This window comes from Alligator sinensis, unplaced genomic scaffold (genome assembly GCF_000455745.1).
Source record: "Alligator sinensis unplaced genomic scaffold, ASM45574v1 scaffold596_1, whole genome shotgun sequence".
Lineage (NCBI taxonomy): Eukaryota > Metazoa > Chordata > Crocodylia > Alligatoridae > Alligator > Alligator sinensis.
The window spans coordinates 2,149,458-2,165,696 of NW_005841967.1; positions in this window are offsets into that span (position 1 = coordinate 2,149,458).

A 16,239-nucleotide genomic window follows, 5' to 3' on the forward strand; every position below is an offset into this window, starting at 1 on the left:
TTCCCCTACCCCCTCCTCCAGCCCCCCCCAATCCCTTACTCACTGGCACTGGAGCCCTGGTGCTGAAACATGTGGCCTGGCCTGCCACATGTTTCAGCACCAGGGCGAGGGCAACCATAGAGACGCTCTGGCAGCCAGAGCAGCTCCATGAAAGACCCAGCCTCTGGTTGCCTCAGGACAAGGTCCCAGACTGTGTCCTGTGCCACTTTTTTCAGCTTCGAATTTTTTAGACCCCTGGATATCCAGGGGTCTAAGTTTCTCCCCGCGCTGCAAACATTTTTTCGTTCCCATACGTGACTGTTGCCCCGCCTCAAAGGGGTTTGAGGCAGGGCAAGAGGCATGTGCGCGCTCGTGTGGACACACCTACTGTGTTTTCACTCATAAAGATGAAAACAGTGATAGGACCATCTCATGCTCCCCTTTTAACTTTCATCTTCTTTCCCCACTTTACTTTTAATTTCTGAACAATTTAGGGCCTGATTTACAACACATTGACTTTGGCGGGGATTCTGGGGATTCATCTCTTCTGAATTCAAGCCCTTGGTGGAGCCGTCATATGAGAGGTTATTTGCTTCTTCTCCAACATTGTAGTCCATTCAGAAAACTACCATCTTCAACAGAACTTTCCTAACTATTTGGAAAAATCCAGACCCTCTCTCTTTCTTTTTCTTTCAGTGAATGGAAACAGTGAAAGTTCTCAGCATTCACAGGCAGGAAATCACTATAGGAAAGTGAAGCTGATTCAGCAGAAGATAATCATTAGCAAACTATCAAAATAAACCACCAGAATCAAAACAAACATCATAAAGATGAAAGAGCTGAGGGTTTGCTCAGGACCTTGGTGTAGAAACCAGCACTTTCCTTCTCCTATCTTCCTTTTAGCTTTTCCTATCCTTTTAGCTTTTCACCTAAACCAATGATTCATAACCACGGTGCCTTGAGAGTCATTCAAAGGTTCCACACAAAGCTAGCACTGTTGCATTCGCAGGCATGATTCACAAGATCATTCCAGATATTTCAAATAGGAATCCAGGGTGTTTTTAAGCATGCTGACCTGTTGTGGTGTTCCTGAATTTTTTGGAACAGGAATTGCTCTTTATTTTTCTCTAGTCAAAGAACTGAAGGAAAGCTGAGAGCTGGCATTTTCCAAGGGGTGCTTCACACCTGTTATGGGGTGCTTTGAGTCTAAAAGTTTGAAAACCACTGCCCTAAGCATTAAGTGAAAGAAGAGGAGGGAGAATTAAGGTGTATGTAACCCTTTGTGCCTACAGCCTACAGTCTGACCTCTTCAGAAATAAACTACTACAATCAAGAAAGAACTTGGATCAGGATTTTTTTCCTAAGAGCACCTACAACATGGAATAAAACTTATCTACAGAGGTGAATCTCTCACTCTCACCTGTTCATTCATGTTCATTTTCATTTCTACCCTTGTTCTTTATTTGTCTTCACTTTCCCCAACCCTCAATTTCTTTTTATTTTTCTCCTACTTAATCTTCATGCCACTAAACCATTGAATCAGAAGGCAGAAATCTATTATTAGTACAGTGTTAAGCACAATATTAACCTTCATTAAAACATGCAGATTGCGCTGCTAACTGCTGTTTTTTTCCCTCATTACCTATCCTGGAATTACTGTCTAAATCAGCTGGTCTGTTTACTTGCATAGGTCTTAATGCCCAAAAAACTATACTACTAGGGCACTCTAGAACAGTGGTTCTCAACATTTTTGTACTAGGACCCATTTGTGAATATCAGTGGCCAGTCCTGACCCAGTGCCCCTCACTTCAGGGGCGGGCAATTATTTTGGGCAGAGGGACACTTACTGAGTTTTGGCAAGCCATGGAGGGCCACGTGGCAGGCAGCCAGGAGCAGATGCATATTAATTTTCTAAATTTTTTAGGGGCCCTGCGGGCCGGATAGAATGGCCTGGAGGGCCACATGCGGCCCACGGGCCACATTTTGCCCACCCCTGCTCCAGACCCACTGCCCCCTGCCCCAACCCCCCAGTGTGTGGGGCATGGGGGGCCCCAAGAAGCCCCTTGCAATCTGGAACTCTGCCAGCCTGCAAGGAAAAAGCTACTGTTTCCCACATTCTTCTCCTTTAAAGGCAAATCCATTTTTTAGGTTTGTTCGCAACCCTTTCATATATTCTTGAGCCCCACTTTTGGGTCATGACCCACAGGTTGAAAAACACTACTCTACAGGTACTGTACTGGAAAATTACTGGACACCTATACACAAGTTCTGGGGGGTTTAAGGGGTGGGGTGGGCTTTAATTACAGCAGTTCCGAGAGCCTCTCCAATTAACGTGCTCACAGCATCATGTGTATTCAGCATCCCATGCTTCAGAATGGCAGCAGACACATTTTACCTAAAGCTATGACTTAATGAGTACAGCACTGTCCTGGGACCTGTGAAATCTGGATTCTATTCTTCACTCTCATTTACCTGTTGTATGATTTAGGACTTTCTATGATTTGTGCCTCAGTTTTCCCATCTTTAAATTGTGAAAAATTATATGCAATATAAGAGCTTGGTATAGATATTAATGGAAGTACTAGTATAAATGGAATTTCTCCAAATTTATAACAGGGTATGTCTACACAAGTTGTTACATTGCCATAGAAATGAACTATGGCAGTGTAGCTCATGGTGACAGCAACGTGGCATCAATGGGCACAAACTGTGATGCCGAAGCTACTGCACAGCAACAACGAGCTACTGCATAGTAGGGTTGGAAACGTCCCGTCACTGCTGGGACTGTGCAGTAACTGTGGTTACTGCGCAGTCAGGCGTACATGTAAAAACTCCCACTGAAAGCAGAATTTGACACTGACTTTAGCTCAGTATACATTCACTATTATTCTCTCTGGTATTTTAATTTGAATGCTTAACTTACACTGAAAAATTATTCTCCAGAAATAAATTTTAGACTTTTTTCCCCACCTAGTTTCCAAAGCTGTATGGCTGCCCATTGACCTTACACTGTATACCATCCCAGAGATGTATGCTGCCAAACAAAGCTACTCTGTTAACAGCTACTACTGTTAGCAATAGTCTTACTTTTACGATTACTATAACACATTTACTAAACATCAATGAGCTCAGGTTTCTCAAGGAATTTTTTAGGTACCTAAGATATTTTAAAATAGGTCTAATATAAGTCCACAAATTTATCCTCACAGTGAAGTTACAGGAATGTTGTTTTTGTTCAGGATGGAAGGTCTTTTCTATTGGAAATCCAGTATTAGCTACTAGCAAATAGAAAGAACTGTTGTACTCATATTAGAAATCTAGACATTTCAGCTGTTTTCTAGACATTTTCCCTTGCCATAAGAAGTGTGTGAACATCTTTTCATATTCCTTAAACCAGGACTTTGGGAAACCTACTGGAATATTCATCAAGAGAAACCAAGTAACTTGGAAATATGCACAGCTTGAATAAATCATTTATTTTTAAGAGCAGGGAAGCTCCCCCATCTATCAGCATTTTTTCCACTTCGTACTGACTGAAAGGATTGCATTTAATGTAAAAAGGTTTCCTGTGTGTTGAGGGATTTTATTCTTTAATACCCAGTATTGGACCATTTGAAATGAAGTTGTAGTGTGAATAAGGGTGGGTTTATTAAAATGTTCAAAGATGAAGAGGGAGGATATCTGATTGTTCTCCATCTAATTTTGAATATAGAAAAATATGAGTATTACATAGGACCAAACACAGCATAACATTTGACTGCTATGGTGTCAATATTTAGTTCAACTATACACTTTAGTGCTGTACTTAACTGTCTTTTAACTTGTCTCATTGAGTCAGTTATCTTTGAAACTGTATGTCTTTAGAGTGAAAGCCTCACAACTAGGGCTGTCTGGAAAACAAAAAACCCCTCAATTTCTCAAAAAATGTTGAAGTTTTGATATTTTGTTTTCATTTTGGATCAAAAGACCTTTTCATGTTTTGAGAGAACAAAAACATGCTGGCCTCTGGCCTAATGAATATTGAATTATTTAGACAAACAGTATTGGAAAGAGAGACTGAGATTTTAAGCTATTACAAGCAGAAAAGCTATTTAAACCTGGGTGTCCCACATCTTGGCTGAGTAACTTAACCACAAGCCTATCACTTCAGAGAAAAAGTTTGCTTCCCATGACTGCATTTTCTAATAAAAAAAATATTTCTGTCAGCTTTACTCACAGCTCATGGGAAAAAGAACCTTATATAAAAAAATTTATGATTGAAAAAATGAATGGTCAGTGAGCAGACTTAGGGGAGTTTGTTTTCAATTCTTTTTGTTGGAGTGGGACACTTTCCAGGTTTCTAGATAATCTGGATAAAAGGCTTAAAGGAAAATCTAAACTCTTGAGAGTCCCTTAGAGCAAATAAAAGGAAAAACTATCTTTGACAGGCTTCATTTACTTGAATGATAATACTGTTTACCTATAATTCCAGGCAGTGACTTCTTTGCAATATTTGGAATTTGTTTTGATGTTAATAATGATAGACTTGTTACACTGCATTTATTTAAACTTCATTTATTTATTTTTATAGGTGTCTGAATTGACTAAGATATGCCTTGTAATGGGTCACCCTGAGATGACAGATAATAGACTCTAGTTTTAAGGGAAGGAGGTTCAACAAGGGGAGACAGGGCCTTTGTCTGGGATGTCAGAATTGCTTGTGGAAATAATAGGGGCTTTACCTAGGTTTCCAACCATCCTATCTTATCTATCCAACAAATTTGTGTGGTATTTGAAAAGGATTTCATAGCAATGGTGCAGATGGTGATGGAGCTTATTTTATAGAACTGAAAGATACTGATAGACAGCCATGCAGCACAGGCTTTATTACTTCTGAGATAAAATAGGCCTCTCCTTCCCTGTAGCTGTTGAGATGTTATTACGTTGCCCTTTTGTCTCTTCTTCCTCATCCTCCTCTTGTGGGCACAGGCTTCATTACTGTATTTGCTGTCACTGAAGGGGAGCTGAATTGAGTTCATCTGAGCTGAACTGAAGGACCTGAGATTTGTAACCATTCTCAGTGAGTCGGAGCCAGTAGGCTGTCGCTGCTCCCACTGTCTCTGCTAGACTCAGTGCCAGACCAAATGGTTTCTTGGATGCAACCATCTTTGTATAATGGAGAAGCCAGGAAATCATAATATGAGTAGGCCAGTACCCTGCCTTTTTGATACCAGGAGTTGTTGATGGAAACTCCAATATCCAACAGAATAACACTGAAAGGAGTGAGAGTCTAGCATGAACCAGAATTGCCTTTCAGAAAGGCTTCAGAAACAATTTCCATACAGCAATTTCCACTGAAATACTGGGCAGTGACATAGATAGTCTGCTTGAAAAATGCTACATATTAGGGAACCAGCACGCAGCTCCAGGGGCTCGGATCCCCAGGAGGGCTGCCAGACTGTGCCGGACTCCTCCTGGGGGTGCAATCCCCCCGATCTGTGTGCCAGATGAGAGGAGACTACCACTGCTGCCTGGGCACAGCCCGCACCCAGCACTGGTCCCAGGTGGCAGAGGCAGCCTCTTCTCATCAAGTGGGCAGATCTGGGGGCCAGGGGCCCCCACCACTGGGAGGAGTCTAGCACAGCCCCGCAGCCCCCCTGGGGGTGTGAGCCCCCAGATCTGCGTCCTGGATGAGAGGAGGCTGCCACTGCCACTAGGGACCAGCACTGGGCAGGGGCTGCCCTGAGCACCAGAGAAGATTGCAAGACCCCGGATCTGCGTGCTAGATGGGAGGAGGCTGCCGCTGCCAGCAAGTGTCAAGAGTTGTGTTTTGAACAGTTTGAGATGCAGTTTCCCAGAAACCTCTGCACCTATCTCCTTGGCAGGCTTCATGCCCTCAGAGGGAGCTACCATCCCTGCAATTTTCATCCAAATCAGGCAGGAAATGACAAAGTTTTAGGCATTTTCATGATTCCCCATTATAACCTATGGGTGAAACATTGAAGTGCATCAAAACAGTGAAACAGTTTCAATGAAATGAAATGGGACAGTGCTTTAAAACTAAACAAAACTAAACAAAGAAATGAAGCACTGTCCCTTCGAAACAGTGAAATGGATGTCGAAATGGAACGATGGTGTTTCGCACAGCCCTACTGCATATACTTTCTTACAGCCATTGTCCCACTCCCCTTGTCTAATTTCCTGTTCCCATCCTGTCCTCACTGTTGGAAGTCAGACATGGTTCTAACAATTACATACTGGACCAACTAGAAGTTTCTCAAGTGCTGATGTGCTTATTCCTGGGAGCAGTAGATTGGGATAAACCAATATGAGGGTTAGCATATTATTAGGGATCTATCTAAATCATTCCAGAAGTGCACTGCACAGCATATCCTTTAAAGTATACTGTTTTCACCATGCACCTGCCCCACTTACACTGTTTGGCTGAGGGCCCCCCATGGCCACACCCCCCACTGCTAGTTCCTGATTGCCTGATAGATCGCAGCAGATCAGCAGCAATCAGCAGGACCACAAGGGCCCTTCAACCAATCAGTGGTGGGAGACAAAAACTATGGCTTATTTAAAACCATAGTTTTTGCTACCTGGCTGATCACGTGGAGTGGCAGGGCTGCCAGGGCCCCTGCACCAATCAGCAGCAGGGGGGAGGGACATGCGGTGAAAAGAGTAAAATTAAAGGTGCCACTTCAGTGAGCACTTCTGGCACGATTTGGGAAGATCCTTACATATTATGTATCACACTGGTGAGGAATTGAAGACCTCAGGAATACATAGAGACTCAACGTTTTGTAAACACCTTCAAGTGTGGATATAGTGCTGATAGTCTGCATTGTCACAGTTGGACTGACACCAGTACCTGAGCTAGCTAGTTTAAAGCTAGTTGAAATATGCCTGTACTACAAAGCCATCAAAGATGGAAAGTAGTATCCTGTCATCACCAATATCAAGGATCCAGTATCATGCATAGGATCCTTATCTTACCAGCCTATAGATAAGAGGTAAGAGTGTTTAACCCAAAACACTGCTGTGAAATGAGAAAGCTGGTGATACACGGGTATAACTGGTTTAATGAGAGTTCCAGCTCCCATGTCCTCCTTCAAATCTGTCTTTACAGTTGGTTTCAGTTCTATTACATTCAGATACAATCTCCCTGGCAAAATATTAGGCAAAAAACACAAGTGTAACTTTGCCATGGCAAATGAGGATTACATTAAGAATAATGCAAGAAAATGTTGGCCAAAAATTCATACCTAAGTGGATTCCAGAGCTGCATTGGTCAGTTTGGTCACCTTTCAGCCTCTTCCTTTGCTTTTGGACTTTCTGCCTACCTGTTTTCAGGTTTTTATTACAAAGCAGAAATAGAGGCCTTTAGGGGAGGATATGATGCATGCAGAAAATTGGATGAGTGCTGAGCTGTCCCCTTGAGGTATCCTGGAGTGATGGAGGACACTAGTGCCCCCATTGCTTCCAATATCAGGATACTGTGCACCAGAATTGTACTCACTTAGGCCTCTGCCACATGTTACACTTAAAGCATGATTAACCAGTTAATCACATCTTAATTTGTGACCCAGCCACATGTTCAATCAATTAATGGTGTTATAAAATGAGAAATAAGCCACAAACTTATTCCACAAAAAATGTGGAATAACTTTGTGGCTGGTTCCTATGACACCATTAACTGGACATGTGGCCAGATGTGTCCCTGAGCATAGAAGCCTGGGGCTCCCAGCCATGGAAGATAGGGCTCCCAGCCATGTGAGCTTTCTACTGGCTAGTGCTGTGGGAGCCAGGGATCATGATCTCAGAATGCCCCTGCACTGGCAATAAGGGAAAATGGGATCTGATGTGGCACGAAAGGAAATGCAGTTGTGTAGATTGCAGATCAGATCCCATAATGCTGTTAGCTGCACATCTGGAGGGGCACGTGGGTAACTCGTTGACCCCTTTCTTGGTTCAAAGTGGAAAGCTCATGTGTTAACATCAAGTGCTAGGTTTGCCATGCAAAGCTTGTTTGGGGAGCAGAACCTATTTTGAGACATGATGTACAAACTAACTTAACTGGATGATATTGCTTGCAAGGAATTGGAGCTGCCCACTGAAGCATGACACCTAAAAGAGGAGTAACTTGATACCTTTTGAAGAAAAGTGACTTCTTCCTCAGCAATGATTGTCCCTGCTGTGGAATACAAATGAAAGCTTACAGCTGGTCACTCCACAAAGCCTATTAGAGTAAGCTTCATTAGCTCTTTTGTATGATTTTGCTAAAGGCTAGGCAGCCTTTGTTCCTTTTGCGTGTATTTGTATGCAATCTAAATATAGGAATCTATAGATATGCAATTGGTTACACAAGACACAGCTGCAGAATTATTATTTACAATCAAATTAGAAAAAAAGAACAATTGAAGGGAACAGAGACCCCACTAATAACTGCTGAGAGCTTTGATTGAAATACTGTTTCTTTTTTCTTATGTCCAAATGCATCATCAAGAAAGAAACAATTCCATATGGTGGCTTTATTATCAAAGTACTTGTGGAGGCTCTTTTCTCTGTCAAATTTTACTTTTATCTATATTGTTCACCAGTGTATACAGAGGCAGCTCTTAGATAATCTCTTGCTTTCATTTTTCTTTTCTTTCCTCTTCTCATAAATTGATGGTAAAAAATCCACAAACCTTAATCAAGCAAAACTGAACTGCAGAATATGGCCCTGTACTTGTATCTTGGAAATAGAATGAAAGCATCACTGATTCTTAAAAGTGACATTTCTTCCATCAGTTAGGAAAGACTCTGTAAATTGAATATTGGCATTCCTTATCTCTAGCTAAGAAACAGTAAGCTTTGTATGTGTGTGTGTGTTACATTAATCTATCACTTTCATTTGCAAGTCCTTTTAGATGAAAATCTTTCATACAACTACATGTTGCCATGATGACTTCACACACATTGTGTCAGGGAATTATTGTGTCTTCTACTCATCCCTTAGAGTGTAAATTTTGGATTGTATTTAGCACTCTGCTGCAACCTACTGATGCATTAGGGAACTACAATTTTGATAGCCAGTTATATCAACAATATTTTTTGTCAAGCATTACAGTTAAAAGAATGTAAATGCTTCATTTTTAGCACACTGTGTTTGCAATTATATTGGTGCTGAATATTCTTTCACTTTGGCATTATTACTTTGGAAAGTATACCATAATGTATACTTACAAATGAGTTACAGAATCTGAAAATAACTGTCAAATATTAGGCACCTAGCAGAAAAAAGAAAAGTTACTAACATGACAAATTGTTTCCTTCAGTGAAGTGTTATTTTCTGAGGATCAGAAAATGGTCATCTGATTTGTGCCAAAGAATTTTTAAAATCAGCCTTGAAAACAGTTCATAAGCAATTTCTGTTCAGGGAAGACTTGCTTCTAGGACAAAATATAAGGACAAAATATGTATGTAGATGGATTTTTTAAAGGAAAAATCTTGGTACCAAGTCACTGGGAATTTCACATTTTCCAGCATAGAGAAAGAACATATTTGAGTTTCACAAGGTAATAATAACTTTGTAGACATACTATACACCTTTAAAACCAGCACATAGGCAACATACTCTTTTCATGGGATTTTCAAAAGCACCTAGATGGGTAATACTTACTGATTTCAGTGGAGGAATTGGCACATGATGGGGTTTTAGAAAACAAAATACGTTTTAAAAACTCTCACCAAAATCAGGGCAAGCTGAGTGCATCTATTGTACAACCTTTCTAGGAATATGAAGGAACATTCAGAATGAGATAATTTTGAGAGTAAAATCTAAAATATTTGGAGGCTGGGAGGTACCTGGAAATTGAGGCATGAAACATAGTGTTAATTTAGGATGCTGCTTCCTTGAAAGGTAAATTGTTTCAGAAAAATGGAAGTGATTCTGGGAGGCACAGTTAACTTCACTGGAAAAGCAGGAGGGAAAGCACTTCTCAGGACTTACTCTTAAGTGAGACAGAAAGAAATAGATGACTTTTTGCTACCTTGCCAGTGATCAGATTCTCAAAGCCCTTCTTCCTATTAGTCAGAAGTGGAAGGAGGATGTTTTGAAATTAAACTTACAGCACAGCCCATATAAGTGCAGCAGCTTGGCTCCCAGGTGGAGTAGATAAAGAGAGCATTTCATACTAGTGCTCTTCTTCTGTGCTGGATTTCCATTCATTACTGACTCTTCCATGTCAAAGTACTTTACTGGAGGCCTAACATGCTATTCCAAGTTCTGTTTCTTGCGGCTGAAGGAAGTTTGATCACAATAAACCAATACCATTAGTCTGGGCCCCAATACCAGACTAATAGGTTGAGGGATCTGTGCTATGGAACACACGCTTTACTAACTGGGGTCAGGATAAGCTTAAGTTTTGCCATATTCAGAATAGGTTGCAAAATTCATTTTTGTGAAGATTTTCCTCACAAATGGAGGCCAACATCCTGCTGAAAAAGGCACATTAATGGCTACTATAAGGAAAGGCAGATGACTTTCAGTATACATGGAATAGAAGTACTGTAATTGAAATTCCTGACCTATGTACACCACTGACGAGTTCTACAGAAATGTTGATATCTTTAATTGAAAAGCTAAGAAGAGAAGACCAAGAAAAATGTTTCTTTTACTTACAATTCTATTTCTTATTCCTGCAGCCTGTGCAGTTATTTGCTATGTCATTAGCCAGAAGTAGAATTAGGATCCTATGTTTGCTTTCATTAATCTCCTTCATGCATATTTCAGGTGGTGAAAAAGAAAAGTTTCTGAAGAGCAGCAAGTGAGTAGTTACTTTGGGGTAGAAATTAATAAAGAACTGGATAGTCTGGTTAAGGACAGCTAGAAGACAGCCTTAGAAATATTACTTTACATTGGTTGGGTGAAGGTGGGAACCACTCAACCTCAGTCTCTGGAGGGAGGCAACCTCAGTCTCTGGAGGGAGGGTGATATCTAGATTTAAAATACACACAGAAAAGATGGTTTGGGGGTCTGAATACCTAAAGGAAATTTATCAAGAGATGGTGTAAGACCTATTCATTAACAAGGATTACTTAATGAAAACATACAATTCAATATACTTTAAAGAATACTGGGCAACCGAACACTTACACAAATTGGGATCCTGACAAAATATATATTCTGAAGATGTTCTGGGACCGTTGTAACCCAGAAAATTTGGGAATAAGATTCTTATTAATTAATATCACAAAACCAGTGGGCACCAACATCTGCCTTGGTATGTTTAGTATATTAGAAAATAGCTCCAAATTCAAAGGTTTCTCCTCTGAGGGTAGCCCACAAGTCACTTAAAGACTAATGTTAATATTTCAGATGAGGGGGAGAAAGCTGTTGTTTTAACAAAATGGCTGTATAGAAATAGGGTAGACAGAGTGTTATATAGATTGAAAAATTGTTAGAAGAATTTTAAAACATCTGGAAAGCATTTTAAAACTATACTGGAAACAGTCTCAGGCTCAAACTCACAGTAGGTGAAGAAAGAAACATACACTGATTCATGGAAATTCTGAATCTAACAAGATGGCTTAAAATCAATTTTTTATTCTTCAGCTTTCTCTCTGCTTTTTCTAGTGCCCCCACCCCATTCCCTGCACCTGAGTAAATTACCTCCCCTTTTGCTGTACAAGGTCCCTGACACATCTGAACTGAAGTTGTTCATCTCTCCTAGGAGCCAGATTGGGGGATGCCAGAAGTATGGTTCATCTACAGTTCACCCCATGACTTCATGTTGCAGTAGTAATGGAGTGAGGTGTCACAGCTCCTTTATGACCAGAAGGTAGGGTTCTTTTTTATTACCCCCTGTACAAATATCCCATGTTCAAGACCAGCTTCCTCAATGACATTTGCAAGGTTCACTATAGATATTGAATAAGATTTAGACCTATATAAAGGCAGGGGAGGGAGATACCTTTTAATAAAAAAAATACATAAGTGTTTCTCATACAATATTGAAAGGTGAAACACTTGCAAAACCCACACCAAGGCAGTTGCTGAAATCCAGAATAGTACATGATGTTTTCCTTAGGAAAGAGTAAGCCATGGCAAGTATGAAAATAAGGCTGGCATATGGACCATAAATGTTTTGGTAGTTGCTACTCTGAAAACTTAGTAGAGGTACTGTTCAACAACACTAATAATCCATTCTTGCTCTTACCTATTTTCTCTCCAGTGTTAGTAAGATCTACCACTATGATGGGGCCTGTAAGAATGACCAGAAGATGAGACCATGGGGCCTGTTTGTTTAATATGGCCTCTTGCACAGAGTCTGCTTATCATCAGTTAGAGCCCTTTGGGAGTATGATGAAGAAGACTTAGGAGGGAATAGGTGTATAAAATGTGTGGCCTTGAAGCCCCCCACCCAGATGGGACCCTGAGGCATCTAAACTCTCCTGGCGCTGCTGTGGTTCCTGGGGAGCTTGGAAGTTGTTCTTCTCAAACCACACTTAAAACATTCAGATGGGCTCAGGCTCCTCAAAGAATGCATTTGCAGCCACCGCTTACTTTAAAAACACAGCAGGAAGAGGAAGAGGAAGTGGTATCCACCCCATTGCCTTGTGGCTAGAGCACTTGCCCTAGAAGTTGGAGATACAAATTCAATCTCCTCCTCTGCCTGAGGGGCTTCAAACCCATTTTTCCTACCTCCATGGAGGGTACCCAAACCAGCAAGTTACAGAAGAGCTTATGGGGAAAGTACTCTCTACCTTCCTTGTAGAGTGCCAGTATGAAGACAGTAGTTCAATATTCATGGGGCCAGACAGAGAGAAGGAGCTTAAAAGTCTTGTCTAGAGGTTTCAGTGGTGAGGAATCTAGGTTCTCTGAGCACTAAGCAGTCATAGGATAAAATGTTAGTTTTTCCATTGGCTTAAATGGATTTTAGATCTGGTCCTCAGTCATCTGCCAAAGGTTGCTAAGGAATAAATTTAAAACTGCATTTCAAAAGAAAAGGAGAGAGAAAAAAAGATATCATATCAGTAATAAAACTAGTTTTATGCTAACATTAAAAATTACAGTAATCTATGGATAGAAGTGAAGCAACTTTCAATAATTATCATCACTAGAAAGGAAATAATTGGGGAGAAGGGACATGATAAATAATTAGTGACACGTGATAAAACTATACATGGATTATGTCATGTTATTGTCATCAGTCAGGTCATCAGGGCTTAATTTACTTAGCAACCTACTAATTTACTTAATTTACTTAACAACCTACTGATTTTAATGAGGCAGAAAAGAATAACAGTTTTAACTGGTCTGAATTGTTTTACTGCCAGATTAACAAAGGCCATGATGTAAAATTTTGGAGCAGTTACACCACTGGTCTTGTTAGTATGATATATACACCTGCTGTTTATGAATGCTTCACTGGAAAGTTCCAAGTTCTTAAACTTCCAGTCCATCTCCAGCCCGCAGCATGTTAGTTTGATCTCAAATATTGTCCACAGATAAGAGAATATACAAATTCCTCTCTTAAAATGTTACTGCACTATGTATTGTAGACTCAATACAGCAGTCATTGTAGTTCCAAAAAAATTGACACTGAAGAGTGTACAATCCTGCCACTAATATCAGAGCATCCAAATAAAGGTAAGGGCTAATTCTCTGCGTACCTTTGCAAAGTGGATGTATAAGGTTTACATTCTGATATAGTTTAACATGCATGTGTATGTTTACCGAAGATTTGAAGTAGTTGAAAGCTGATCTAGAGGTACAGCACAAAAGTATTGGTCAGATTTAGTGCTTGTTATTTTATGTCTTGTAATTTCAAACATTTTACCCACTACAACAATTCTCTTTCAAAAAAAAATTACCTGGGTCCATACCTTTTGTTATTCTATTGCCATCATAGAGTCATAGAAAATTAGGGTTGAAAGGCACCTCAGGAGGTCATCTAATCCAACTCCCTGCTCAAAGCAGGACCATCCCCATCTAGATCATCCCAGCCAAGGCTTTGTCTGGCTGGGTCTTAAAAATCTCCATGGATGGAGATTCCACAACCTCTCTGGGTAACCTTCTCCAGTGCTTTACTACCCTCCTCATGAGAGACTTTTTCCTGATATCTAACCAAAACTCCCCTTGCTTCAACTTGAAACCAGTTCTTCTTGTTCTGTCATCTGCCACCAGTGAGAACAGTCCAGCTCCATCCTCTTTGGAACCCCCCTTCTGGTAGTTGAAGGCTGCTATTAAATCCCCTCTCAGTCTTCTCTTCTGCAGGCTAAATAAGCCCAGTTCCCTCAGCCTCTCCTCATATTCCATGTGCCCCAACCACCTAACCATTTTTGTTGCTCTCCACTGGACTCTGTCCAATTTGTCCACATCTTTTCTATAGTGGGAGACCCAAAACTGAACACAATACTCCAGATGTGGCCTCACCAGCGCTGAATGGAGGGAGAAGAATCACTTCTCTCAGTCTGCTGGCAACACTCCTACTAATGCAGCCTTGTATGCTGTTAGCCTTCTTCACACCAAGGGCACACTGTTAGCTCATATTTAGCTAATTGTCCACTGTATTGCCCAGATCCTTTTCTGCAGAGCTACTGCCCAGCCAGTCAGCCCCCAGCCTGTACTGGTGCATGGAATTGTTCTGTCCTAAGTGCAGGACTTTGCACTTTTCCTTAGTGAGCCTCAGGAAATTTATTTTAAGCCAATCTTCCCCTTTGTTGAGGTCTCTCTGAATCCTAGCCCTACCCTTCAGTGTATCTACTGCTCCCCACAGCTTGGTGTCATCTGCAAACTTGCTGAGGGTGCCTTCTATGCCATCTTCCAGAATGTTAATGAAGATAATTGAACAAAACCAGCCCCAGGACTAACCCCTGGGACACTCTACTTGACACGGGCTGCCAATTAGACACTGAGGCATTGATTACTACCCATTGACCCTGACAATCCAGCCAGCTTTCTATCTACCTTATCATCCCTTATTACAGTTCCTTTCTTAAAGAATCCCTCATCTTCCAGGTTAAAATTCTACTAATTTCCAGACTCCTGTCCCATTCAGATGCAATTATTCTATACAAAATGGAACAACTTTAATAAGCAGTAGTGAAAGCACCTTTTTCTCTACACACCCACAATAGTATTCTGACTGAAAAGGGTATGGTTACATGGGTTTGCATCCTTTCAGGCAGAGAAAGAAACTGAACCCAAGTTTCTCACATCCTTGGTAGGCTCCTTAACTACTGACATAGTGGAGGAAAGAAGTGGTAGGACCTTCTCTTCAGGTCTGGAAAGAAAGGACTGGTTCCTCCTTACAGTTTGAAAAATCATCAAAAGGCATATTAAAGACAAGAGAGAAAATTACTCTCTCTTTCTTTAAAATGTAGACAAAAATACATTTTTGAGAGAGACATTTTAAAAAGGACTAACCTTTATCTATGGGAAAGAGGAGAGAAAGTATGTAATATCTCTCCTGCATCAGTCTTCACCAAAAAAGATAACTGTGGCCAGATACTTTATACAATCATTTAAGGAAGGAGATAAGAATACAGGCCAGAATATGGAAATAACAGGGTAAAAGCATTGGGTTAGTTAAGTTGGGTGTGTTCAAACCAACAGTGTCTGATGAAATTCCCCACCCAAGGACTTAAGGAACTAGCTGAAGCAACATCAGAACTATTAGTAATTATCTTTGAGAACTCAGAGGTTGGGGGAGGTCCCACAGGACTGGAGAAGGGTGAACATAGTAGCTCTCTTCAAATGGGGAGGAAAAGAGGAACCAGGAAATCCTAGACCAGTGACACAATCTGAATGTGTTACCCCAGGAAAGTGCTGTTGCCAATTATTAAACAATTGGTTGATAACACCTAAATGATAATAAGGGGACTTAAAAAAACAAACAAACCTGCCAACATGGATTTCTCAACAGAAATTTGTTGAACCAATGTAATTTCCCTTTTTGACAGGGCAGCTGGCTCAGTGAATAATGGGGAAGTGGTGGATAGACTATATATATAGGTAGTAAGGTTTTTGACACAGTCCCACATGACATTCTTTAATAAAAAAAGTTAAATACAGTCTAAATGGTATCACAATAAAGTAAGAACACACTTAGTTGAAAAGCTATACTCCAGGTGTTATCATCAAAGCTTTGCTGCCAAACTGGAAAGACATTTCAAGTGTGGTCCCACAGAAATCTGTCATGGGTCCAGTTTGGTTTGCTGTTTCCTCAGTGACTTAGTGACTAGTGGGCACACACAAATTTTACAGATGACACCAAGCTAGGAGATAAT